Source organism: Balaenoptera ricei, chromosome 15 (genome assembly GCF_028023285.1).
Source record: "Balaenoptera ricei isolate mBalRic1 chromosome 15, mBalRic1.hap2, whole genome shotgun sequence".
Classification (NCBI taxonomy): domain Eukaryota; kingdom Metazoa; phylum Chordata; class Mammalia; order Artiodactyla; family Balaenopteridae; genus Balaenoptera; species Balaenoptera ricei.
The window spans coordinates 12898292-12925618 of record NC_082653.1 but is presented as its reverse complement, the minus strand read 5'-3'; positions in this window follow the sequence as shown (position 1 = coordinate 12925618).

Below are 27327 nucleotides of genomic sequence, written 5' to 3'. Positions count from 1 at the left end.
TCAGTCACAAGGCAGTCAAGCACAGAGACAGGAGAACAAATCTCAAATCTGCCTCCCCAAAGGCTAGGAGCTTGAGGTATTTATGGGGTAATGAATAAAGCAGGAGGGCGATCTGAGCGTGGGGAGCGTGGGGAAAGGTGACTGGAAAAAGGTGCAGTAATTATCATTCTGTGCAGGTGTAACTAAGCTACCGGTCTCTGCACCACCTGAGGGTGGAGTTTTCAGCCCTCTGACACCAAAAGGTCATGGAGGGACTTCCCTGGTAGCGCAGTGGTTAAGAATCTGCCTGCCAATGCAGGGGACACGGGTTCGAGCCTTGGTCTGGGAAGATCCCACATGCCGCGGAGCAACTAAGACCGTGCGCCACAACTACTGAGCCCGTGCGCCACAACTACAGAAGCCTGTGTGCCTAGAGCCTGTGCTCCGAAGCCACCGTAATGAGAAGCCCTCTCACTGCAACAAAGAGTAGCCCCCTCTCGCCACAACTAGAGAAAGCCCGCGCGCAGCAACGAAGACCCAACGCAGCCAAAAATAAATAAATAAATAAATTATTTTTAAAAAAAGGTCACGGAGCACGGACATTGGCGCATGCCCAGTTGGTGGATCAGTGGTCTTATCCAGTCTTAACAAGCTCAGCTTAAAATATGCAGAGCTGACTCCAAGTTCCTGGAAAACGACGCAGGCAAACATCTTACTGTTTAGGATACATGCTGCTTGGAGGACATGCCAGTCTTAAAATGACCTGGATTAGTGAAGGCAGGTGAAATGGATTTGACTAATCATTACAGCACGATTTCAAAATGTTCCAGCTGAAAAGACAGTGACATATTATGGCTCAAGCCTGCTCTATGCCTTTATCATACCTTTATTTTTGATGATGTCCTTTTATTTTCTGATATAAAAGGTAATAGAAAGTTTATAAAATAATAAAAATAGAAACTATTTTTATAAAATAAAATAGAACTCAACTCCAGTATTTACTGCACATACAGTCTACTTGGTTTATAAATTTAGAATTTAGTTTGAATATGCAGTCTTCAGATCCTGCCTTGACTTACCTCACAGTATATTGTATACATTTCTCTGCACCATAAAATCATCTTTAGAGACATCAATGTTAATAGCTATGAAATATTCCATCACATAGATGTACAGTGATTCCTCTATTGCTGGACTGTAAGGTTGGTTTTTGCATTTCCTTTATCTTTTTTGTTTGGGGTTAGTATAACTAACAAGGCCGTGAACATCCTTAGTTAGGAATCTTGAGTCATTCTTGAGATAATTTAAGTTCCGAATGAGGAAGAAGGAAAACCGAAGCCCACACTGGACATAAATCCCAGGTACTCTCAGGGCTCTGTTAGCAGAGGGGAAGGTGGGTGTGAAAATGCTTGTGGCCACCTAGGAGCCACACCTGGGCACCGGGTTCTCCCCCAGGACATCACCCGGGGCTGCTTCTCAAGTGCAAGCCCAGCACAGGGTGCAGGTGCCTGCTGGACCTGACTTTTCAGTCCACAAATCACTGGGCCACGGGAAACTCTAAATAATCTGGTGCAAATTTGTTTTTTAAAATGGAGCATCTCGGGGTGTTCTTCTTATTTTCTAGTTCAATATAAGAGAGTGTCTGTTTGGGGGCAGACCGACGAGGCTCTGAGCTCCACCCAAGAACAGAAGCTCCACTGAGGCAGAAACAAGCCTCTGGCTCTTGTGTCTCCACTGAGAGAGGATGGAGGAGACAGGGGGCTCCTCAGAGTCGCTAGTGGGGCGTCTGCCTCATCGGGGACACTTCCCTCTCCTACTTGCTCGTAGCAGACAGAAGAATGGTGGAATATTGGACATCTCCAGTTTAAAATTGACATATCAGTAAGGCTCTTTGTTCTATGAAACCAGCTCATATATTTTGAAGCTCATTTTGATTTAATATGAAAGCTTGAACTTTCAGCCTGAGAGCTTAATACTGAATTGTCCCTTTTATGGAATTATCCGTGAATGACTTTTCACAAGTTGTCTTTTCCTCTTTCACAAGCTGCTCTGGCCCTGGCTCTGCATCTAAGGAGAAAAATGCATCATCTTTTTTTTTTTTTTTAATTTATTTGTTTATTTATTTATTATTTTTGGCTGTGTTGGGTCTTCGTTTCTGTGCGAGGGCTTTCTCCAGTTGCGGCAAGCGGGGGCCACTCTCCATCGCGGTGCGCGGGCCTCTCACTATCGCGGCCTCTCTTGTTGCGGAGCACAGGCTCCAGACGCGCAGGCTCAGTAGTTGTGGCTCACGGGCCTAGTTGATCCGCGGCATGTGGGATCTTCCCAGACCAGGGCTCGAACCCGTGTCCCCTGCATTGGCAGGCGGATTCTCAACCACTGCGCCACCAGGGAAGCCCTCCCCTGTGGCCTCTTATTCCGCCATCTGGGCACGGCCCACTCTGTTCAGTGAAGGACAGACGCTGGGCCGGGGCCAGGCTCTCCCAGGGCCCAGGAGTGGCCATGTTTAGCTCAGGCCTGGACGCATTTCTGCAACAAAGGCTGAGTTTCACAGACAACATTTCCAAGGGGTTTCTTTCTACACTGAGTGCCTCCCTCTCTCCGTCTGCAGGCGGGTGTTTAGACCTCTGCCTGCAAGGGCCTCTCGGAGAACGGGAGGGTCAAGCTCAGCTGTGGTGCAGCCTCTGTTCCTCTGTCCTGCCGCTCGGGGGCTGCCCTCCCCTGACTGACGTCCCCAAGGACCCCACATCCCACCCGGGACGGGGAGCGGAGCCAGCCAGGCAGCGGTGGCTCCCCCCAGCCCCGCCAGAAAGGCTCTCCTGCCCCAGAGATGGGCTCCCGCCGCCCCGGGTCTCCGCCTCCCCAACGAGGACTGTCTCTATAAGACGCCTCTCCTCCCAGATCCCACCACCCACATTGTGAAGACCACGGACACTCACTAGACTGTACTCGGACTGATCACATAAATAACTCTTCTAAGAAGAACCTGGGAATCGTGTTTAACTTTTTAAAATGTGTGTTGCGATCTGTGGACGCTAAGGAATCACGTGCCTCCCCCGCGCCTGGTCCAGAAGCCAGAAGGAGAGATGCGAGGGTCGCATGGGGGACGAGGACACATGGTGTCTCTCCCGAGGCGGATTTGGACAAGGCAGCTTGACCTGGGGCCACAAACGGACTTCCTCGTGCCGCCTCCATGAACGGAATTCTCTCTGCCAATCCGGACAGGGAAGGATTGGAAAGCTGAACGACCAAGTCCGTGGGCCTGGCTTTGAGCTCTGCTCGATGGCAGAGAAGGAACTTTATCGTCTCCCAGCCTCAGGGCTTGGAGTTGAGAACCACATGAACTCGGGCCGCTGCACCCTCCCAGACCGCCCGCCGCCCACCCCCCTGCCAGCACCCCCCCGCCGGCACGTACCTGTGAATCCTCGCCCAGCGCACAACACACTCACGTGCAAGCGTGAACACGGAGACTTGAAGCACCATGTGTCCCGAGTATGTGGGGAGCCCAAGTGTGAAACAGCTCCTGCAGAGAGAGCCCAGGACCCCCTCCAGACCTGCTCTGGGCGCAGCAATTGCAGGATGAGTGTTTAACCTGTAAGTATTGCAGGAACAAGTGATTTTAATTAAATGAACCACAGGGCTGACGCCTCATCCATTAATACCTCCCTCTAGGGCACATGACGTTGAGCTGCTCCAAATTCTGAAAGGGCTGTCAAGTTACTCTCTGAAAACAAACTTGCTGAGACAGGATGACGAATGACAACGTGGACGATCCCCAGATTTCATCTCTGCTCAGAGTTCCTCCTGCATCTTGTGTAACCAGGTCTCGGGTGTGTTTCCTGACCGGGGGAAGACTCGGGATTTACCCCCAGGATTACCGACCAGGGGCAGCAGGACTGTGACACATGCAGGGGCCCAAAGCTGGCCTCCAGCCCAGGGACCCACCCCCAGGCTGACAAAGGAAATGCAGGAACGCTGTTTTGAGGAGGCAGAGAGGCAGTTCTCAGGAGGAGAAAACAAACATCCGTGCATCCCTGCTAAGCAGCTGCCGGATGTTTTTATGCCACTTGCGCTGAGCTGCACTGGATCGGCCCTCCTGCTGGTTTATGATGCTGAAATCCAGTCATTAGAGTGAATGACTTGGTCCCTCCGCTGGGGTTCCAGACTCAGTCCCGGCAGCACTGGCTTGAAGAGAGACGGCTGCCCCCCTGCTCTCCCCGTGCCTCAGCCTGTTGGGCGGGGACAGGCCTGCTCTGACCCCAGGGGACAGTCAGCACTGCAGTAGACCACTCCTGCCTCTTCTGCAAGGGATTCCTAGGTCAACGTTAGACCCGTAGTTGTGACTTTGCTTTCAACTCGGTGAGTGACACATCTTGGCCAATTAACTGTCTCAGTGGCATCTCTGGTCACCTTTTCCCATGGACCTCATCTCAGATGTTGATGCTGAAACAGTACAGTAACATGTACTGTATTGTTTCAGCAGTAAATGGCCCATTTTACTAATAGCTTCATAAGCCCCAGGTTATTTTTATTGTAATTTGCTAGTGAGTCTATTAAGAAGAGGTAGAGTCAGTTCTGCGCCATCAGTGATTTTAGTTTTTAATAGCTTTATAATAATTCAGAGGAGGCCAGTCCTCAGGAGCTCTGAGTCAGTGGAGAGCTGGCCTGGAACAGGCCCTGGGCTGCCGGTTTGCACGAGTCCCCGTGGCGTCCCCCACACAACCAAGGCGGTAAACGACAGGCGTCTGCTCATTACACCTGCTGCGGCTTCTGGAGGATGCGATCCACCAGTTCAGGCTCCGCCTGATGCATCGTCACTAGGCCATGATGCTGCCTGGAATCACAGGCACGGGCGGGGCCCAGACCTTCAGAGCAGAGATTCCAGCCAGGGGTGATGTTGCCCTCAGGGCGTATTGGGCAATTTCTGGAAACACTCTTGGTTGTCACAACTAAGGGAGGGAGGCTACTGGGATCTCACGGGTAGAGGTCAGGGATGCTGCTAAACATCCCACAACGCTCAGGACAGCCTCCACCGCAAAGACCCGTCCTGCCCAGAAAGTCACGCTTGCTGAGGGCGAGACACTGCTTTTCCAGCCACAGTGAACATTTCATTCCGTCGTCTGCGTGTCGCCGGAAATGATACATGGCTGTCCTTCACCTGTAAAGTGGGGACAGTGCCACAGGGGCAGCTGGAACCCGGGAACCACTGCCCTGAGGGTCGAACTGAATTTCTCTGAAGAGGCTGGTGTTTCGTCAGCAGCTTGGGGTGAGCTGATGGTGAGGAAAGGGAAGAGGGTTCTCAGGGACCCTGGGGAAGCCCTCCCTGGCGCCCGGAGACCTCTCCTAGGGCCAGAGGCACCAGCCGCTCTGCCTTCCCTCTGGCTGGCTAAAGCCCCTCCGTGAAGGTCCCCATTGGGTGAATCCAGCAAGCGGGCTCAGGAGTTCAGAAGCCCCGGCCTCACTCCCGAAGCCCTGGTCCACATCCACCCTCATGCAATCCGCTCTGCTCACGTTCTCAGGAACGGGCTGCGGGAAGGTTTCCACGGTTCCCTTGTCTTACAGGAGCCGGAGCTCGGGGGAAACAGGTTCGTCAAGAGCCGCAGAGCTCAGGGTGGTAGGAGACGCCCCAAGATCCCACCTGCGAGGACAACACAGTGTGGCATTCATGGATGAAATTAGCAGCCTCAGCAACTGTATCGAATTTCTCCCAGTGACTGTGACGTTGTTTGGTAGAAGGGATCATTAGATGTGTGCAAACATTCCACATGCTGTGGAAGGGCCTCGGGCTCTGACAAATGATAAATGAGAAAATTAGAGGCTTCAGGAAAATGTAAATTTCATCCTTTGTAAGTCTGTCCCTTGGCAGGAAAAAAAAAAATGTTTCCCCAAAGCAACGAGGCCCTCCTTCTATTCTTTTCCCCACCAGGAAAATGCCCATGACTATTTTACATACTTTCACTTATCTTGATTTGCCTTCCGAGTTCCTACCAGGGCTTTGGCAAAATGTGGGAGGAAAAGGTTGCAGTTTCAACTGATTTTCCTTTAATTCAGTGTTTCTCAAGCTCTATTTCATTATCACCCCCTAAGGAGCCACTTCAGACATTTTTTTCTCAATTGCCCCTCATGCAAGTTTAATACCACAGAAATACTAGACAATGGTTTATGTACTGTAGGTACATCTGTGTGTTTATATAAAGAGAGTAAGATCCTATCATGCCCAAAAACCAAGTTTGCCCCCCTGGGAGCAGTGTGGCCCTGCTGTGAGCACACGATCTCATTCATTCATTCACCCAAACACGCAGCACGCGTGCGCCTGGTGCCCACTCTGAGCACTGGGGACTCAGCCCTGAGCAGAGCAGGTGGCCCTGGTCCCGTGGAGCTGACACTGTGGCAGGACGAGGGACGGTGACAGATCACAGGGGGAACAGGCACCGCACCCGATGCAGGTCGATGCCATGGAGACGACGATGCAGAATAACAGGAGAGGGGGCGCAGGGGTGGGTTCCAGTTTGGCCAGGAGGCCAGGGAGGGCCTGGCTGATGAGGTGACATCTGAGCTGAAGCTGGAAGGAGGGGAGGGGGCTGCCTGGGGTTTGTGGAGACAGGGTGTTGCAGGCAGAGGGAAGAGCTGGTTCCAGATCCTTCTCTCCCCAGTGATGGGTCACAGCTCCTGACACACATCTGAGGACCCTCAATCCCCGAGGAAATAGGAGGGTGTCAGCCCAGAGCTTGTTTCTGTTGCTGTCATCTGTTTGTTTTGGTAATGGCCTCCCTCCTAATTTCTCCTAAGGCAGGGACACGTGGACTGACGTTTACTCTCTTGGTGACCGTGAGAGGCAGACCCCAAATTGGATTCTGTGGGGCGTGGTCACTGTGCAGCACTTGGGGACAAAGAAGCCAGAACCAGGCGAGAGGCTGCAGCTTTGCTGAGGTTGGGAAAAGGAAATGCTTTCTTTTCTCTCAGGCACTGAGGTGGTTACAGCTGCCCTAGGAAACTGGTTCAATCAGAAGATAAAGCTGCCTTTCCTTGGTCTGATACACAGGTGAGGCAGGAATCAAACACAAGGCCCGGGGAAAGACTTTGCTACTCAGCCCTCGGTGATTTCATCAGTCCTGAGAACATCTCCTCAGGTAGGCAGTGGTGAGAAAGGGATAGAAAGAAAATAAAGATTCTTCCGGGGCCATTTGGGATTTAACCACAAGAGAAATACAAACAGCCAAGGACCCAGATGCCCTTTGAGGGCTCAGTACGTGAGGCTTCTGTTTCATTCATTTGTTCATTATTTTCTTTTTTTTTTTTTTTTGGCCATGCCATGTGGCATGTGGGATCTGAGTCCCCCAACCAGGGATTGAACCCATGCCCCCTGCAGTGGAAGCATGGAGCCTTAACCACTGGACCACCAGGGAAGTCCCTGTTTATTATTTTCTGAGCAAATATCATGCCAGGCACTGTTCTAGGTCCTGCAAGACAGCCCTGACCTGGTCCTTGGCCTCAGAGAGAGAACCTTCAAATAAGTGAGAAAAAACAAGATTGATAAAGAGGGTGAAACTGCTCTACAGGAAATAAACTGTGGGTTAAAGAGGGGACTAGAGGCCAAGCTAGACAAGGAGTCCTAATCCACGTCTCACCTGGGAAAGGCAGGCAGCTAATTCATGCAACTCAACCGGGAACAGAGCTGATGTCAAACGAGCTGGTGATGCCTGGGAGCAAACACCCGCTTTGCTAGTTCAACAATAACCCGTGAAATGTTCTTACATCACACACATTCACTTTCTCAAGCAATTGCTTGAAGCTGGCTCCGTTGCTCCCACCCCCCAGGCTGGGTTTAGTTGAAACCTGACCCCAGTGGCAGCCACTTCTCCTTCCGGGTGGAGGGAATTCGGATGTGTGACACGAGAGGCAGCAGACAGACAAATCCAGAAAGGGGGGCACCCACGGGACCACCGATCCTGGAATCGGCAAGGGAAGGGCATGAAAAGTCAACTGAAGGAAGCGGGTCACGTCAACCAAGAGACTTTACAGACCTCACCACATGCCTGGCAGCCCTTGTTTGAATCCTGATTCTGGAAAAGCAATGAGAAAACGGCATCTGTGAGACAACTGGAGGGACTTGAACGTCAGAGGTGATGAGGAAGTTGCAGCCATGTTAGAAAACATCCACATGACGTCCGGGATTTGCTTTCAATACGTTGCGGGAAAGAGGGGAAGAGCTGGAGGGGGTGGGGCGGGTCCCAGTAATTGCGGAATCTGGGTGATGGGTACGTGGCGGTTCGTCATATTCTGATTGAAATATCCATAATAATTGTTTAATTGTACTCAGTTTATTATGTGATTGCTGTTTACTTGGGGAAGAATTGCACGATACTGCAAAACGCACAACAGGAATCTCCGTTCTGTCATTTTGGCTCCTCCCCACGTTAACTCGTGGGAACAGGGCATTTCCCCCAGGCCTGAGCTGTGACTGTACACGTTCCCGCTCCTTCCGCAGACAGGACTCTGGAACCTTCGACCAAGCCCCGCCCGCCCGGAAGGGATTTTACTCACCCTCCATCTGAAGCTAGCAGCTTGTGCATCACAGAGTCCACCGGCTGACGGCGATTTTATGCAGAGCTGAGCACGACAGCCGGGGCCTGTCACCCAGCTCTCAAGTGAAGATCCAGGGGTATTTGCAAGCAGAAATAATGGGCCGCTGCAGCTTTTTAAAGAGATGTGATTTATCTCCGGGACGGCATCCAGGCCAGAGCTGCTGGAGGACAATCCCAGGCTCTGGCCGGGGGGACGTTGTTCATGCCTCGGCGGCCTGTCTGCAGAGGGGGGACAGCGAGGCTCCGCCTGCCGGGGTGACCGGGAGTTGGGGTGACCTGCGCCGGGCAGAGAAACGCTCCCCACGGAGGGCGGAGATTTGGGAAATTTCTGTTGAATTTGAGCCACATGATGGTGAACGGGTGACTCAGAGGCCAGGTGGAACGTCTGCAGGCAGAATCACATGGTCTGGGCGTCTTCATTTCTCTAGAGCAGGACTGTGTGTTTGCGAAGATGCAAGTGATGTACCTTTGATTGAAAACAGCTGCACACAAATGCAAGCCCTTTTCGCCAGTTAACTGGACTGTACCGACACCGCCAGGTGTGCATCCAGGGCCCTTCTTTCTCACTAACAGGACCCTGATGGCCACGCGCTCCCCAAGCCTTGTCCAGCCCCCCAGCCGCTGTGCCCGTGTGACCCCGTTCTCACCCGGAGGTGGAGGCCGGCGGCCGCTGGGGACCCTGGGAAAGCACGGCTGCCCCGGTTCAGCCTCTTCCTCCTCTCGCCGCCCCTCCTTCCCTCCTGGCGGGGGGCAGACAAGAGGCTGAGGAGCGGCGGCATCTCCAGCCACAGGGACCCTGCAGCAGAGGAACAAGCCGAGGGGGGAAGCAGAACGGCGGAAGGAGACGCGCTTCGTGTATCGTGCAGCCCTGCACGAGGCCCGGACCGCCTACCCCTGGCCTCACTGAGCCGGAAACAGGCCAGTCACCCTGGGTTAAGCCACTGGAACTGGTGGGTTAGAGCCGAGCTCAGTCCTGGCTGGAAGTGGTCACAGCTGGCCCTCGAGAACCGCGGCCCTGAGGTCCGCTCACCTGGGAACTGCGTTCACGGCAGTGGGGATCCCCAGACTCACTTGTCCTAGGATGGAGACAGAATGCAGCATTACGGGACACCCGGCGACCCCCTTCACAGGCATAAATTCCCAGGTCAGCCGAAGCTTTCAAAAATAAACCCAGAATTAGGGAAACTTCTTCTGCGCCCGCCATCTGAATCCTTCAAGACTCTCTGGAAGTGGGACACCTGCACGTTCCCTTCGTGGAGAGAGCGTCCCCCGTGCATCCTCCAGCGTCCCCTTCCCCTTCTTGAATGAACAGACCTGATCATGATTTGAGAATTCGCCTTCTCACCTCAGTCCGCGTGTTTGGGGTGGGCTGATGCAGGACCCCAGGCCTGGCCAGCGGGGGGCTCAGTGATGGGACCTAAGCTGGCCAGTCAGTGACTTGGGGCTCTCGTGGCACCTGCTCTTGTCCCTGGACTTGAACCTGAGCGAGTGCGGGGCAGGACCTGTGTTGGAGCCGCATGGGGCCTGCAGGCCCCAGGCCCCAGCGGAGCCTGGCAGGAGCCAGCGCCATGGTGGGGGTCAGGGACACTCAGCTGAGTCCAGGGTGCGGCGTGTGACACGCAGACCCGGCTCTGCCTGAAGACCAAGCACCGTGCACCAGCCTGTTGATGCCCTCGGCCTGAGCCACCCGAGTCAGGTCTCTGTCCCTTGTCACCGAGAGAATCCTGCAGGAAAAGAGTCCGTTTGGGGCAGGGACTTCCCTGGCCGCTTGGGAAACTTCCAGTCTGCCCAGAAACCAGGAGGACATTTACACCTGCTCAGTCTTTTCCTCTGCGACGCTTGCCCTCTGCCACGTGGAGTCATCCATTGGCTGAATTCAGGGAACTGTCAGGGAACCGTAACTGGGGTTGGCTCTGCCCACTTCTTGCCGGGAGAACACACTCGGGTCTGTTTTAAAACCTAAATAATATCATCGTGCCCTCTGTGTGCAGAAATGGAGTGTTCTTACTTGAAGAGGGAATTGTAGGCACCTTGATTTTTGAGGTTTGTGAGCGAGCAAGCCTACCTCGGACCCCTGTGCCGGGAGGTCAGGCGCTGCGGTCGCAGCTGCTCCGTGGGGCCCCTCCCTGCATCCCAGCAGCCAGGGCTCTGCCCCGTCCCTTCCCCGGGTCTCTCAGCTCCCCCCGCGCCACCACCAAAGCTCTATTTCTGGGGATTAAAAAGGCAGCGATGACGGGGCAGCTCCGTCTGCAGAGCTCCGAGGAGCAGGGGTCTTGGTTGTCTCTTTGTTAAGTGGAAGCCGCTGCCTCCTTGAAGGGGCAAAATGAGCTGAGAGCCCAGACATGGTCCCCTGCAGGGCTGCCAACAGGAGAGATGCAAACGCCTCTGGGACTTGCCTCAAGGACCGACCCGCACAAACTGCGCGTGTCAGGTCCCGGCCGAGGCTGGGTGGGCTTGCTCCTAACAGCCCCTCTGTTTCTGTCCACGGAATGACCTCGGCTGACGGCCCGTGGCCGCTTCTGCGGTCGCTGCTTCTCTGCTTTCTGGGGGCCCCTGTCCACTTCAGGCCTTGGGGCGGGGTCCACGTTCTAATTGTAGAACTCGGCGCTCCACGGGCCCCAGGCCTCTCCCAGCCTGGCAGCAAGGGGTCCCTAGAGCAGCACACTCCTCCCCTTTGGGCGGCCTCACCTTATTCCAGGCCCTGTAATTTAGGGTCGCCCAAAGATGACATGTTGCCCTGAACTAAGGCCTGGCCCTCCCCCTGCAGACCCCGCGACTGTTATATTACCTGCTCTCTCTGCTTGTGGCATTTGTTATTTTCTCCAATTGTCTTGGGTGTTGATTTATTTACCTCTTTCTCTATTGTCCGCCTCCCAGACTAGAACACAAGCTCCCTGGGGTCGGGCTGCATCTGCCTCCTTCTCTCTCGTTTCCCTGGAGCCCACGGCAGCGGTCGGTACCCAGAAGGAGCTCAGCGAGTGTGGGATGACTCAGACGACTGACAGAAGGAGTGAACACATGAGTGGGTGAGCGTGGACCTTTGGTCAAAGCTCTGGTGTTTATTTCCCATTTCCTTCTTGCCTGGCACCTCCTTCCAACCTGATCACTTGCTGGACTCACACCTGCTCTGTCTGGCCAGCGCTGTCCCTGAGAGCTTTCTGTGAAGATGAAAATGCCGCATATCCGTGCTGTCCAATATGTGACCATTCATCACGTGTGACTAAGGGCACTTGAAATGTGGCCAGTGTGACTTAGGAGCTGAATTTTTTAATTTACTTAGTTTTAGTCATATGAACTTAAATAGCCACAAGTGGCCAGTGGCTACCGTGGAGGATGGCACAGGACTCCATCCTCGGGGTCATTCCTGGCCTTGTTCTCTAGATCTTGTCCTTCTGTCTGCCTGCCTGGCCCGTCCAGACTCCCAGCTCTCATCCCGCATCCTCAGCCTGGGGGTCGCCAGCCTCCTGCCAGGCGGGCCCCTCATTCACCTTTGGTTCAGGGCCGGTTCAGGTGCCCATGGGGCCTGGCACCAGGCCGCAAGCTGATGAGAGCCTCCAAGGCCATCTCAGTCTGGACTCAGGTCAGAGGTTTCCCGAGAATACAGGACACACAGGAACCTCCTTCTGCCAGCCTGGGCTTCCCCACAAAAGACCCCAAAAGCTCTAGAAATCTCTGAGACTAAAAGGGGGGCTGAGGTGTGTCAGCCAAGACTCTGGATCACAAGGGACAGAACACCGTGCAAACTGACATGAGCTGAAATAAAAATCTACTCACTGCAGAAACGGCATGGTCCAGCGCTACCAGGCTGCAGGCGCGGCTGGGTCCTGGGGCGAAATGACTTCATCGGGAAGTGGGCTCTCCCATCCTTCAGGTCCCTTCCTCCTGGGTCAGCTCCATTCTTGGTCACATGTTTCTCATGAGGGGGCAAAGATGCCCCAGCGCAACAGAGTCCCATCCCACTGGTCCAGCAAGGACAGTAAAAAGAAAGGCCTCTTTCCCAGTATTCCAGCAAAAGTCCTGGGACTGACTCAGATCAGACAAGCTGGGCTCACAGACCCACCTCCTGGTGGTAAACATCCCTCCTCCTCCTGTTCTTCATCTCCTGCTCCCCTGCCCTCCCTCCGTAGGACTGGTGCCGTCGTCCTGAGCACAGAGGACACAAGGAGGGTGCAGCCATGAGGATGTTTCCACCCAAAGGCACTTCTGCCAACAGTTCACGGGTGGTTCTTGCCTCCTGTTGGGAGAAAGATGGTCGCATCCTAACAGCTCTCAGGAGGCAGCGTGTTTATGTCCAAGCCAATCTGAGGCCCCTGGTCACTTCACAGCCCAGGTGAGAGTGAGAAGCAGGGGTGTTCATGTTTCTGGGGCCTCCAAGGGCCAAGTTCTGTGCGCCAGGCTTTACTTACAGCAAATGGACTTTGAAGGTCAGAGTGGTCAAACGTGGGCGCCTTTACATGGTGCCCCTGACATGACCTCCTTCACTTCTCTAAACCCCTCCTGTGTCCTCCCACTCCTTCCGCAGGTATTTACTGAGCTGCTGCTGGGCTGCAATGGCCCTGGAGATGGGGAAGTGACCGACAGCACGGCCCCAACCTCTCCAGGCTCGCAGTGGAGGGAGGGAGGTGAGTGGGAGCCCCACACCCAGATGATCCTGGCCCCATCGATGCACTTTCTGGTTCTCCCTTCGTGGAGCCCGTGGTCAGAGCACAGAGACACCCTGTGTTGTGTGCATTTTATAAACCTGGGTGACTTAAAAGTAACATGTAGCCGACAATGGTGGGGGCGGGGCACGGAGGGAGGATTTGAGGAAAGACCAAGAACTGCGTGGAGATGCCAGTTTCTCCGCCAGGAGCTGTGGGCACATGGTCCTCGCGTCTAAGCTTAATGGAAGGGGAGAGGGGGGGTTTCCATTTACCGAGGTTGTAAAGTTGGTCAACAGAAGAACTTAGAATAAAAGTGCACTTAATACATCTCAGGATGCTGAAAGAAAGGTGAGCTGCCACAAAGGAACGGAAATTTCCATTTTTCATAGCAGGAGAGCCAATGTATATCATCTAGCGATGGCAACCCTAGAAATCGGCATAGGTATCATCTAGAATAGTGGTAATAACCGCCAGACAGCCCCGAAACAGCAGAAGTTATAAGGAAGTAAACAGCCTTTGGGAAAGGAAGAATTTCACTTTTCCTTTACACCATGCTCTGCTGGGCGGTTTTTTACAGTCATTTACTTGCATGTTAGTTTTATAATTGAACAAAACTAAAAGTGGTCACACTTTTGTGGTCACAAGATGGTCACATCTTGTTGTCACATCTTCCTGGGCTGGTGCTCTCAGGCCAACGGCCAAGATGGCTCAGCACCAGGTCTACCTTTCAGCCAGCGGGGAGGGGAAGAGAAAGACGGGGAAGATTCACTGTGAGGGGCACAGCCTGGAATTCAGACCCGGTGTTTCTCTTTCATCCCATTGGCCAGAACTTGGACCCTCGCCACCCCAAGCCGAGGGACTGTTCTGGGCAGCCCTGTGTCCAGGTAAGAATCTGAGGTTTTGTCCCTATAAAAGAAGGGAGCAGGGACATCGAGGGGCAGAAGGCATCCTGCTCAGAAGCCTTTGGCAAGATAGATGATCTCACCACAGGACCACCTAAGCCTGGCCCAGCGCAAGGGAAATTAAAACAAATATCCTGTAGAGGGTCAAGCCCCTTCTTTGTCTGCTTCCAGCTGGGGCCGCACTTACGTGGAAGCCAGGTCTCCACCACTGGCTGCTGTGTGACCACAGGAAGGTAACCTAGCCTCTCTGTGCCTCAGTTTCCTTATCTGTAGAATGGAGATGATAACAACCACAGGTGGTTATGGCTATGAGCATTAAGTGAATTAATTTATGTGAAACATTCAGAACAGAACCTGGCCCAGAGTCAGGAAGCACTCATCCATGTAGCTAGGGAGAGAGCACTCAGAATTGAACAACGGTCAGTGCACACAGCACTCCCGGGGGGGCAGCCCTGGGCTCTTCCTAAGCCCTGACCCCATCCGGTGTGAGCAATAACTGTGATGCAGTCCTGTCCATTCCTGTAGCTCTCTGAGTGGCAGAGCACTTTGATGTAGGTCTCTGAGCCTCGCAACTGTTGTGAGAGGTGAGTACTCTGGCACCAGCCCCATCTCACAGAGGAGGAAACCTGGACCCAGAGAGGAGGACTGTGGCGGACCGCTGACCACAGTCGCGTGGTCAGTAAACCGCCAGGCCGGGATGTGAGCCCAGGACTTCGGAGGCCAGGCTCACCCACTGGGTCGTCCCCAGTCACTTGCTGGGCAGAGCCCCGTGCCAGGGGCAGCTGGAGGTGCTGGGCACACAGGGCTTAGGACAGGCAGGCTCCTGCCTCCTTGGAGCTCACACTCAAGTGGGAAGGGGGCTGCTGTGGGCAGGGTGGTCGGGAGGGGCTCGCCGAGGGACAGCCTCCCAGCAGGACGAACGGCCAGGACAAAGGCCCTGCGTGGGGATGAACCTGGCATGTAAGTGGCACAGAAGGAAGGGCAGTGAGTCCAGGAGAAGGAGGGGGGAAGGGTGGACAGCCCCCCCAACCTGCTCTTCGACCTCAGGGCCTGCGCTTCTGGAAGCATCTCTGTGTCTTCAAGCATATTTTCCAGGCAGAGAACACTCCCACGTGGGGCAGGGAGGGCTGGCTGCGTGGACGGGGAGGGAGTGGGGGACGTAGAGGACATGCCTCTGATGACCCTGGGGGAAGCCCAGGCCGCCTAAGCCGCCCGCCTCAGCCCAGGCTGGGTCTTTCCTCATCAGGCCTCCACCGTCTGGTTGGGGCATCTCAGAATGAGGCGCAGGAAGTGTGACTGTCACTGCAAATACCTGCCTCCAAATTTCCTGACTCAGGTAGCAGCCTGTGACGGGCTTCCCTGTGCCGGTGGCAGTGACACTGACACGGGGGTTCCCTCCCTTTTAATCCCCTTCTGGTTCCGCCCATGTGAAATCAGGCTGTTTGAGCCTCTTGTTCTCTGTTTGGCTTTTATACCTTCCAAACAAGATGTAAAGGCAGAACACATGCATAAGGCATAATATGACACATGGATTTGTTTAACTTTATCCCTGCAATTTCTCAAATATTCACGCAGCTAAAGAGCACCTTTGTATGAGACGCTCTCGGGAACAGTGATAGGACCACGGCTCACAGGAGTGGGAGACACTGTAAAGACACCGAGTTACTCATTCAGTCCTGTGTGCGTCCGCGTGTCCCGCTGGTGGGCACACCCATACAGCAAGCACCGCAGAGACTCACTGGGCCCCTTGTGTGTTTAGACAACATGTCACTTTGCATCACAAAAACACCCAGTGATGTCAGGGGCACCATGAATCACAGCAACGGCTCCAGGCCTGGTATCCAAGAGACCTCGGCTTGCTGCTAAGTCACCGTCCCCGCTGTGAGAACCGGTGGCTGTATTGGAGCCTCCAGTTGAAGGGAACTAAATTACATCTAGAATGACCCACATTGTGCCGCAGCCAATGACCCAGTTAACCTCTGGTTCATTTTCTGCTTCTCGGTGTCCTGGGAACGGGTGGTGTTTACTCCAATTGGGACAACCCTTCATTACTGTGCATTAGTTTGCCAGCGCGTTGGCTGTCCTGGGCCCAGTGCTTTAATAGAAGCCGGCGGATGGGCCAGGGCCCTGCTGAAGCTGCAGAATAAGAATGAGGTCCTTTTCTTTACCCTCCCTCCTCCGCCCTGATTTGCATGACTAAGCTTTCTGCTTTTTTTTTTTTTTTTTTAATGTGTTTGTTTGTTGATTATTGATGTGTCTCATACAGAGGAACAAATTATTTGCCCACCGGGCAGTGGCCTAACTTTGGCAGAAGGCTCAGCCGTGTCCGCAGCAAACTGGAGCCCAACAGCCCTGCTTGTCCTGGTCGAGGCAATTCCAGGAGGAGGATTCCCAGGGATGTAAGGATCAGAATTACATTGGTCTCCAGCTGACTCATGAAGGGGGATCTTGGCAAAGGAAGCCTTGATGGATAGGAAGGAAAGAAAAGATCCTCTTCTGTGGTTAAAAAAAATCTAGCTAAATTTAACAAAAAGCTCCAAATTGTCTCTAAATGAGGCTGCAGCTTCCCTGGGGAAAGAGAAGACTTGCTGATTTTTCAAAATGTGGGTCTCAAGTCTCTCAGCCCCCATGTCACCTTTTTTAAACAAATATTTTATAATTTCCACATTGGTATTTTGAAACGAAATTCATAGATAATATAACCTTACCTACATGTTTTTTAAAAATTCAACTTAATGCCCTAACTGTAATATAAAAAGAACTATAAGAAAAGTAATTTATGTACAGTAATTTGCAATAAAGCAATGCATATTTCAACATGCAAATGCTCTGGCATGACCACGCTAGAAGAACCGAGGAAGCGGTAAATGCAGACTGGGATCTAGCGCGCAGCGTTAACATCTGAAATGTCGGAGCGAGGGATGTGGTGCTTCAAAGGGATGAACCACCGCCGGCAAACTTTCTCAGCGAAACGAGTACAAGCCTCCCTTGATTTACACCATGGTTGCTGTCCCGGGAAACTCGGGGATATTAAAACAATGCAGGACTTCCCTGGTGGCACAGTGGTTAAGAATCCGCCTGCCAATGCAGGGGACACGGGTTCGAGCCCTGGTCTGGGAAGATCCCACATGCCGCGGAGCAACTAGGCCCGTGAGCCACAACTACTGAGCCTGTGCGTCTGGAGCCTGTGCTCCGCAACAAGAGAGGCCGCGACAGTGAGAGGCCCGCGCAACGCGATGAAGAGTGGCCCCCGCTTGCCTCAACTAGAGAAAGCCCTTGCACAGAAACGAAGACCCAACACAACCATAAATAAATAAATAAATAAATAAACAAACAAACAAACAAACCCAAAGTTAAAACAATACGAAAAGCATTATTATTGCTTCCACGTAGAATGGATTCTCCTCTGGGGACCCAGAGCATTGTAAATAGCGTTTTTTCACACGAACATCCAGTGGAACCTTTGAAACTGATGCAAGATGCAAGACAGTTCTGCAGGGTGTGGGCCTGGCCTGTGTATTGTGGTCACCTGGTGTCCCCAGCCTCCACCCACTGAACACCAGTAGCACATAGCCCATCGCTGTGCCACCGACGTCACCTCTTAGGGGACAACACCCCCGTTTGGTAACCATGGCCCCACAGGTCAGCACACACGTGTCATAGGTTGAAACCTACTGTTGTCCCACCTGAAGTTCCCCTTGCATGTGGCCTTTCGCTGGCTGGCTGCCCACCCCGCCCAGAAGGAGACAGGCAGCCCAAGGACACCTCAACTACCTCAGGCCTCCCCCGCCCCTGCCCCCAACCCCACCCCAGGCAAAAAAGGGCAGAGTCCTCAAACCCTGTCCCTGCAGAGGGGGCTGGCCTCCTGGTGTTCGAGGGTTCCGATACAGACATCCCTCTGTATCTTCGGGGCATTTGTTCCAGGACCCTCCGCAGAATCCCAGCATGCTCAAATTTCTGCAGACCGTCCTCCACATCCACGGGTTCTATCCAAGGTTGGCTGAACTCACAGGTTCGGAGGGGCCGACGGCACCTCTGTTCCCAGCTCCCCAGGGGCCTGAAAACCTTCCCCCTCCGTAACACTGACTTGGGAAACCCCTCAACACCAACTGTGCCTGTCATGTGGGTCCTGAGGGTCCCTACCAAGGCGCCTCTAATTATTTATCAGTTTCTTTGTTTACTCATTACCTTTATTACTGAAACTCTATCACAATAACTGCATAAGTCAAGGTACAGATAGATGGTCAACCCAGCCACACCCTAACCAACAGGGTGCGTCTCCGTGATCATGTCCGTTTTCACACACAGGTGGACTCTGTCCACAATCCTCTCCCAATATTCCGCCACACCTCCCTCCTTTCCACGTCTGCTCCAGTGTTCACCCCCTACTCCCTGTCTCCTTCCCCCCCTCCCTGCTCCACTCCCAGTGAACAGCTGAATAAAACGTGTATCCTTCCGCAACTTCCTACACACTCCCAGACTCACATCCAAACTCAGACACACTGATAGGGATTTCCTGACCTCTCTTCGTAAGGATCTGGGCAGGGGGCGGGGTTCCCCCCAAAATACGATTTTACTACATAAATTACTCTGCACTGTGCTTTCTCAGTCCTCAATATACTATGGACGTTTTCTGGATCAACAGATCGAGATCCCACTCAACATCCTGAACTAGCTGTCCAACAGCTCATAGTGTGCATCTGCTGCATTTTCAATAGGTTGTTTTCAGAGTCTGGGGTCAACTGTAATCAACCATGACGAGCACTGTGATGAATATCTCGGAATACATGTCCTTGTACTGGGGAGCGTTTGTTTCTATGGGATACATTCCTAAAAATAGGATCTGCTGGGTGGAAACATATGCATGTGTTGAAGTCAGAGGTGACGGAGTGATGAATTCTACCAGGGGCAGGACAAGACAGGATTCGTGGTGGAGGAGGCATCTGAGGTAGTTTTTGAAGGATAAGGAAGGTGGGCGGGCTGGGGAGGGTGGTCCCTAAGGCAGGTGACAGAACCCCACTGTGCAGTAAGAGAAAGAAATCCACAAAGTCTTCCAAACCAATTCCATGGAGGAAACAGCACATTTTTTGGAAGTCAGAAGAGCCAGATTCTGGCTCATTGTCTGCAGTTCACTCTCTGGGTGACCTTGGGTGAGTCCTTTCCCTCTCTGGGCTCCAGTTCCCTTATCAAATTTAGTTGGACTAGATGACCCTTTAAACGTCTTCCTTGTGACTTTTCTATGATTAAATGAGAACCATGTATAATGATAGTTTTCTGGAGTCTAAAGTACTAGTGGTCATAACGGGTTCCTCCTCCGATGATGACCTATGTCCATTTGGTTAAATCTGATACAGCCCTCTCTTATGCCCCCAACACCTTCCCTCCCTCCCTCCCATCATTTCTTCCTTTTTTCCTTCCTTCTACAAACATTTGTGGGATGCCTCCTATATGTGAAGCAACGTCCCAGAAGCTAGTGTGAAAAAATAGACACGATCCTGCCATCATGGGCATCCCGAGACCATCCACCTGAGAGCTTTCTCTTGGCCTGTGGCCAGGGGTGCAGACAGTTGGTGGTTCTGAGGACCGTCAGCCAGTGGCGCATGGGAATCAGGGGGTAAGTGATGAGGACTCGGCTCCAGCTGCCCCAGGAGGAATGCCCCGGCTCCTTCCCCTTCCCTAGTGTGCTTCCTGGGACCACCCCTCACGTGGACAACTTGCACTAAAACCCCTGTCTAGGGGTCTGCTTCTGGGAAACCCAACTGAAGCCACGTAGAAATCAAATGGGAACCTGGGATAACAAGATAGAGAGTGAGCTGGGTGAGTGAGGAGCTCTGTCAGAGAGGGCTGTCCCCAAGGCGAGTGGAAGCTGCAGGGTGAAGGTCTGGGGGAGGGGTGTTCCAAGCTGAGGGTCTGCAAGTGCAAAGGCCCTGAGGCAGGAACAAGATCAGCATATTGGCCAATACTCCTGCAAAATGAATCTAAACAGGATACATGATGATGATGATAATAATAATAGCAGCCAATGCACACAAGGCACTGACTGTAGGCCTGGCACAGTTCTAAGCACTTTCGCTGTATCATTCTAACAGCCTCACGGGGGATGTGCCCTTATTGCCCCATTTTCTGGAGGAGGAAACTAAGGCACAGGGAGGTGAAGCCCCCCCCAGTCCAAGGTCATCCAGCTGGTTACTGGTGCGGCCAGGATGTTCCTCCCCTCTGCTCATGATGGGAAAGGTCTGAGGGGAGGGGGTTCACTTTGCGCTCCCCCAGGGCCCTGCTCAGAGGCTTGGCAACCAGCGAACAGCAGTACTAACAGCGACATTTGTCCAGCACTGACCCTGTGCCAGGCCCCTTCTATGCACTTCACACGGACTAATTCATCTGATCCTCACATCAACCCCATAAGGTAGGGGTGATGGTCACCATGTGACGGAGGAGGAAACTGAGGCACAGAGAGGCTGTGGGCTGGGAAGGACTGAGCCCAGATTCCAGTCCAGGCCGATCTAACTCCAGAGACCCTGCTTATAACTGCTGTACATACACACACGAGTGTGTGCGCGTACGTGTTCGTGTACACACACACTTGCGTGTATGTGAGGCATGCACACACACGTGTGCACACAGAAGACAAGGGAATTAAATCGCAAGGGCTGAAGGGTTCTGCTGCTGATCACACAGCAACTAAGAACCAGGATTTAATCCCAGTCGGGTTACTGTGGAGCCTCCCCATCTGGAGCAGAATAAAGCAGATAATCAAGTGCTGAAATGATGGACATCAGGGTTCTGTGCTACCCTAGTCCCTACTCGTATGTGATTATAAACCGAAGAGCTGAAATCCAGGCAGGCACCATCAGCGCGAAGCAAGCTCACAGATCCTACTGGTGTAGGATCCTCTGAACAGGCTGGAGGTCAACGCTCTTCTCAAAGTGTTATTTGCTTTCTCAGTGTCCTCATCTGTGAAATGGGGCCAACGAGCATCCTCCCCGCCAAGGGCTGTTGTGAGGATTAAATGAGATGACACCTGTGAGTGGCTAGAGCCAGGCCTGGCACACAGTAGGTGCTCAATACCTGCTGGCTGATATAATTATTGCCCCAAGGATAGGCGGGCCTCTCCCCGACTCCACTGCCTGCCTTCCTGAAGGAGAGTCACGCTGGTGTCATTGTACAGCGTCCTGGCTCCAAAAGCCCAGTGAATGGTCACAACCAGAGACTCGCCAGCCTTTGTCTCCCTGCGCTGGGCTGACATGACCCAATGTCACAGGATTTTATTCTTTTCTTTCCTTTGCCTGTTCCTTTCCTGTCCAGATCAACAGTAAGATAACAGCTGCACCTGGATCTTGTGTTTTCACAATTTTAATAAAGCACAGGAAATTGGGTGGCTTAGGGATGCGGCATCAGGGGGCGAGCTCTCACCGTGTGGACAGACCAGGTGGAAGACGGAGGGTCAAGGGCAAGGAGGAGGAGGAGCCGAGGGGATGGGAACAGAATAACTTGATAGGCTCCAAGGGCCCAAATTAAATTAAATGCAGGGAGTGCTTTCTTCTTGTGAGAAGTTTCCAGTCAGAGGAGGAGTGGGCACCTCCCAGCGGTGAGTTGAAAACGAAGGATTCGGTCCCTTGTTTTCCCTTTGGGGACAGAGTGTCTCCCCACCAGGGCTGCGAGCCTGACCCCGGCCCTGCCGCCTCCCCGTCTTACTCTGCGCGCCCTGCTGCCAGCCACGCGGGCCCTGCTGTTCCCCGAGACACAGCCAGGTGATGTCCCCTCCCCAGACTTTGTCCTTGCTGCTCCCTCCACCCCATCTTCACACGCCGGCCTCCACCTCCACTCTCGGCCTCGGCTCTAACAGCGGCTCAGAGGGACACAGTGCCTTAGGGGCCCCGATGCTGCCCCCACCCTCTGCTGGTCCACCGCCCAGCTGGATTTCCTCGTAGTCCTGTCACCATTTTAAATATTCTGGGCTTCCCTGGTGGCGCAGTGGTTGAGAATCTGCCTGCCAATGCAGGAGACATGGGTTCGAGCCCTGGTCTGGGAAGATCCCACATGCCGCGGAGCAACTGGGCCCGTGAGCCACAATTACTGAGCCTGCGCGTCTGAAGCCTGTGCTCCGCAACAAGAGAGGCTGCGATAGTGAGAGGCCCGCGCACCGCGATGAAGAGTGGCCCCCGCTTGCCGCAACTGGAGAAAGCCCTCGCACAGAAACGAAGACCCAACACAGCCAAAAATAAATAAATAAATACATACATACATACATACATACATACATACATACATACATATATATTCTGAGTGTATCTTCAGTGTGAGCTCCAGGAGAACAAGGATCTCATCTTTCTTATTTACCTCCCTCTCCCAAACACCTAGAATGTGCCAGGGACATAATATACATAAGTGCTCAATACATAAATCCCTGTTAGGTGAATGAGTGGATGAATGCATGAGTGAATGAATGAATGAATGACTTGGTCACTAGCTCCTCAGTAAGCATTTGTGGCTGAATCATTTTGCCCTAGAATTGTTGAGCGTTTCTCCTCTCAGCCTGTGTGAACCGCCATCTCGCTGGTCATTTGACCCAGTTGGCACCAACAGAGCCCCCATAGCAAACTGGACGCTGAAGTCACGTGTCCAGGTGATGGGAAGATTTATGGAAACACGCCCACCTCTCTGTGCCTGGATGTCTTAGCTTTGGGCAGATTCAATCTTAGGTGACGAAATCAAGCTGTCCCTTCTTTCCCTCCATGCAACTATAGCCCTCTTTATACCAGGACTGAAAGCTCATCTCCTCCACAAATCCAAGAAAATGGAAAATTTTCCCAGTATTGTCTCTGGTGCCTAGAAAGGCCCTGGTGGTGTTTTCTACTTTTCTTTACCAAACGAGTCATTGGGCACCAAATCCCAAGTACATGTGCTCAGTGATCACCTAGTGATGCCTTGAATGAACAAAGATCGTTTATTCTGGTTTCTCTTTTCATGCCTTTGCTCCACGGAGAGCCCCCATGAAGGCAAGTGCTGTGTTTGGGTATCTTTGTGCCTCCCTTTCCTGAGGCAGGAGCTCAGCAGACATCTCAGATGTGATGTGATGTGATTTGTAAGGAACATGAAGAGCTGACAGGTATCATCTAGAAAGTGTGGTCACTCTGGGGGTATCCTAAACAGAGCAATCACTTTTCCTTCAGCAACAGATCTTTGGTCTTGCATTTTTTTCCATAATGAATATTTCAAGCCAGTCAAAAAATATAAAGAAGAATATAATGAATGACTATGATCTCATCAGCCAGCTCTGTGAAATCTTATCATACTGTATTTGCTTCAGATGTTTTTCTTCTAAAATAAAACATATGGCTTGATTAAAGCCCCTTGTGCCCCCTCACCCCAGCTCCTTCTCTCTCTGCCCACAAGGCACCACTTGGTGCTTAACATTCCCCTGCAGAGCTTCATGACTTACCATATCTGTGTGTCTGCAAATATTATACAGCACGGTTTGTGTGCTTCAAATGGTGCGTGAATGCCATGTGGCTTTCTGCAGCTTGCTTTTTTGTTTAAACCTAACTACCATAAAGCATTCCACTGGATCTATGTGTAATAAGCAAATAAAAATAGACATGCTGCATAGGGACAGGACATAAGAAGTAGGATGGGGGAAATCAAGTGGGGTGCAAGGATCGAGGGGGATATGAGGGGTGTGATTTTACATAGTGGTTGGGGAAAACTCAATTTGAAAAGGAGACATTTAAGCAGAGATCTGAATGAAGTGAGGGTGTAAATCTGGCTGAGGGCGACCAACTAACACATCACAGTTTCCCAGGGACTTTTTCAGCACTGAAAGTCTCAAACAAACCAGGACTCCCTGATGGAAGAGCATTCCGGAGGAGGGAATGGCAAGTAGAAAAAATCAGAGGTGAGCAAGTTTGGCTTGTTGAAGGAAGAACAGGGCCCAGGGTGGCTGAGTGGGATGAGCATTTCTGGAAGGGGAAGCTGATGAAGTCCAAGAGGTGTCCCAGGGGAGCACAGAGAGGTCCACATACACCACGTACATCACACAGGGGGACTAACGGGTGAGTTATACACCACTGTGAATTCAAACTTCACTCCTGACATTTTTAAATTTTAAAAATTATTAAAATAAATTTTAAAAATAATTTTTTAAAATTATCATCCAGGAAAATTGATATTTTTTTCTTTTCTATGTGTATATTTCTAATAATTTTAACACATGTAGAGATTCATACAACCACCACCTCCATCAGGATCCAAAACAGTTGCATCATCTCTCATAATTCCCTCATGCTGTACCTTTAAGAAATCCCTGGCAAGTATTGATCTGTTTCCCATCACTACCATATTGTCTTTCTGGGAATGTCAAATAAATGGGATCATCACGAAGTATGTAAATTTGGGGGACTGGCTCTGTCCCCAGCACAGTGCCTATAAGACTCATCTAAACTGTAGTATGTAGCAATATTTCCTCCCTTTTTACAGCTGCATAGTACTCCATGGTGGGTTTGTTTATCTGTTTACACACTGGAGAACATTTGGGCTGTTTCCAGCTTTTGGATTTTGTATCTGTGTGTTATTTTTGAGAATTTCATAGCAATCGTACTCTGGATATTACAATGCCTGCAGGAAAGTGCTATAGTGCTATAGACAGAAGCTCTGCTCTACATTAGAAAAATGTCCTGCATTGATTAAGATCTTAGGATTTTAGGGAGAATATCTCCTTCCCTCCTCTACTTCCTGGTGGCAAGCCCCTAATTTGTCAGGATGTTCACTTTAAATAGTAGAGAATAAAATATTTTCAAGCCCTATTTCTAGCTCTACTACATACCTTAGGTAATAATTTCTGCCCCTTCCTTTTAAAAGGACCAGGGCTATTCAAAAAATAATACATTTCGTTATGTACCTTTAAAATAAGAACAAAATCCAAAGATCAAAGAAGGGTCCCTTCTGTTCCAAGTAGCCCAATCAGAATATCTAGAAAATAAGAAACTTGCCCTGTCCCCTGCTGTCCGGATGGAAGGAATTGGGGTTACAAAGGAACCCACGGAATCTCACCACTAAGTCTTTTCTGTTTATGAGCTTACTCCGTCAAGCCCTGGTGGGTTTGGTTTTGTTTGAGGTTTAACAGGATTTCAAACTTTGGGGGTGGTCTCTTTGGATTTTCTCCTTCTTTTTCCTTTTGATGCTTAAAAATACCCCACAAGACCGAAGAAACAACTGTGGCAGAGAAGATTGGAATTACACAGGATGTAATTCCTTTTCACATAAATGTTAAAGTGTGTCGCCCCTGGGGGGTGTGTGATTTTCTTGGCACCAGAGGCAAAAAAAAAGCGAGGCTTGTTTCAATAAAGATGCAGACTTGGCTACATCTAAGTAGAGTAAGTGTAAGCAGGTATCCATCTGTCTCCCTGCACTAGAATGGAAGCTGCATGAGGGCAGGACTATGCCTGGTTTGCTCATTGTGAATCCCTGGTGCCTTGCATGGCACAGAAGCTCAATGGACAGAATTGAGACACTTGCTCCTGGATCATGTCACCATACAGACATAGCCATAAATGTAACTGCGACGTAGAAAAATTTCCATGTGCCACCTAACTCACTTCTCCAAGCACCAGTGGCAAGCAGGTCACAATTTTGGAAGCATCGTCCCTGCCCCAGATCCCTCCTGCTGTTCGCCTTGGTGGACCTGCCCATGCTAGCAGAGCCTTATTTCCATCTCGGGCCTCGCCCCCCACCCCCCACCTGGCTGTTTCTGGGCGCAGGACCCCTCACTGCCTGAGGCTAAGCCCACTTGGGACCATATCCAGCTCCTGGGGCTCCTGTCTCTTCCGGCCTGACCCGGCTCTCCTGCTTCCTCAGTTCAGGGCTCTCATCCTGACAGGCTCCCTCTGAGCTGGAGATGCTGACATAATTAGCATTCTGCATTCCACCTGGATTTGCATAATCATGCACATTTAGTGACCTCATCTGTACTGTAATTAGTGACTTTGCTCTGACATTCCAAACTTCAACTCTGCTATCAATGCATGTCTCCTCTCCCTCCTACATTTGCTGCAGTGGGATTTTTAAGGTGGTTTTGGCAGACCCCTGGCTTTCTCAGACATGACTCTGGCTACAAAAATGCAAAAGGATCAGTGCCCCTTTATGTAAGCATTTCTCCTTCTAAAGTCAGGGCAGGTGGGTGGCGTGGACTTCGGTGCCATCATATTTAATACTCGGCGGTGGGGCAGAGGAGGCCTGTCATGTTTTCCATACAAGCATCTGCTCCCTGAAAACACACAAGCCCCTCATTGTCCCCTGCAGAGAGGGAAAAGTGTCCTGGTCCCAGTGAATCAGATAGAACGCCTTGGCCAAGATTTCCATGATAGCTGAGTCAGAGGAGTTTGCAAGCGGTGGTCCTATTGACTTTGGGAAAGATGAGTGGGCAAATTCTCTAGAGCAGGCTCTTTCACTCTTTTTTGACTGTGTTGTGGATTCAGTGTTTGTGTCCTCCCAAAATTCCTAGGTCGAAGCCCTAACTTCCAGTGTGGTTGGATCTGGAGATGGGGTCATTAAGGAAAGTAATTATGGTAAAATGAGGTCATAAGGGTGGAGCCCTGATCTGACAAGATGGTGGCCTCATAAAAAGATACACCAGAAAGCTTGTTCTTTTTCTCTCCACCTGCATGTGTGGAGGAAAGGCCATGGGGACACACACAGCAAGAAGGCGGCCATCTGCAACCCAAGAGGAGATCACTCACCAGACACCAACCCTGCTGGCACCTTGATTTTGCACTTCCAGGCTCCAGACCTGTGAGAAAATAAATGTCTATTGTTTAAGCCCCCCAGCCTGTGGTATTTTGTTTTGGCAGCCGAGCTGACCAAGGCAGCGACCCACAGTTAGAGATGCATATTTTCTCAGACACGGTGCAAGCACACGTGTACACTCACACTGCATGGAAAAACAGCACTTTCCCCCCCACATACGGGCACGAGGTATTTTCTCTTCCATTGCATTCCATCTTATTCAATTCTGCTATATTCTGTTCTGTTTCCTACTTTTAAAATGCTGATTGTGACCAACTGAATTGATTTCACGACCCCTTAATGGGTGGCAAGCTCAGCCTGAGAACTTCGCTCTACGAGGGCCCGGTTCTCTCTTTGGTTTTTGAAAGACAAGCCCCTCCAGATGCTTCCCTAGAAGAGACCCCAGGAGGCAAGATGCCTGGCATCAGAGCACCGTGGAAT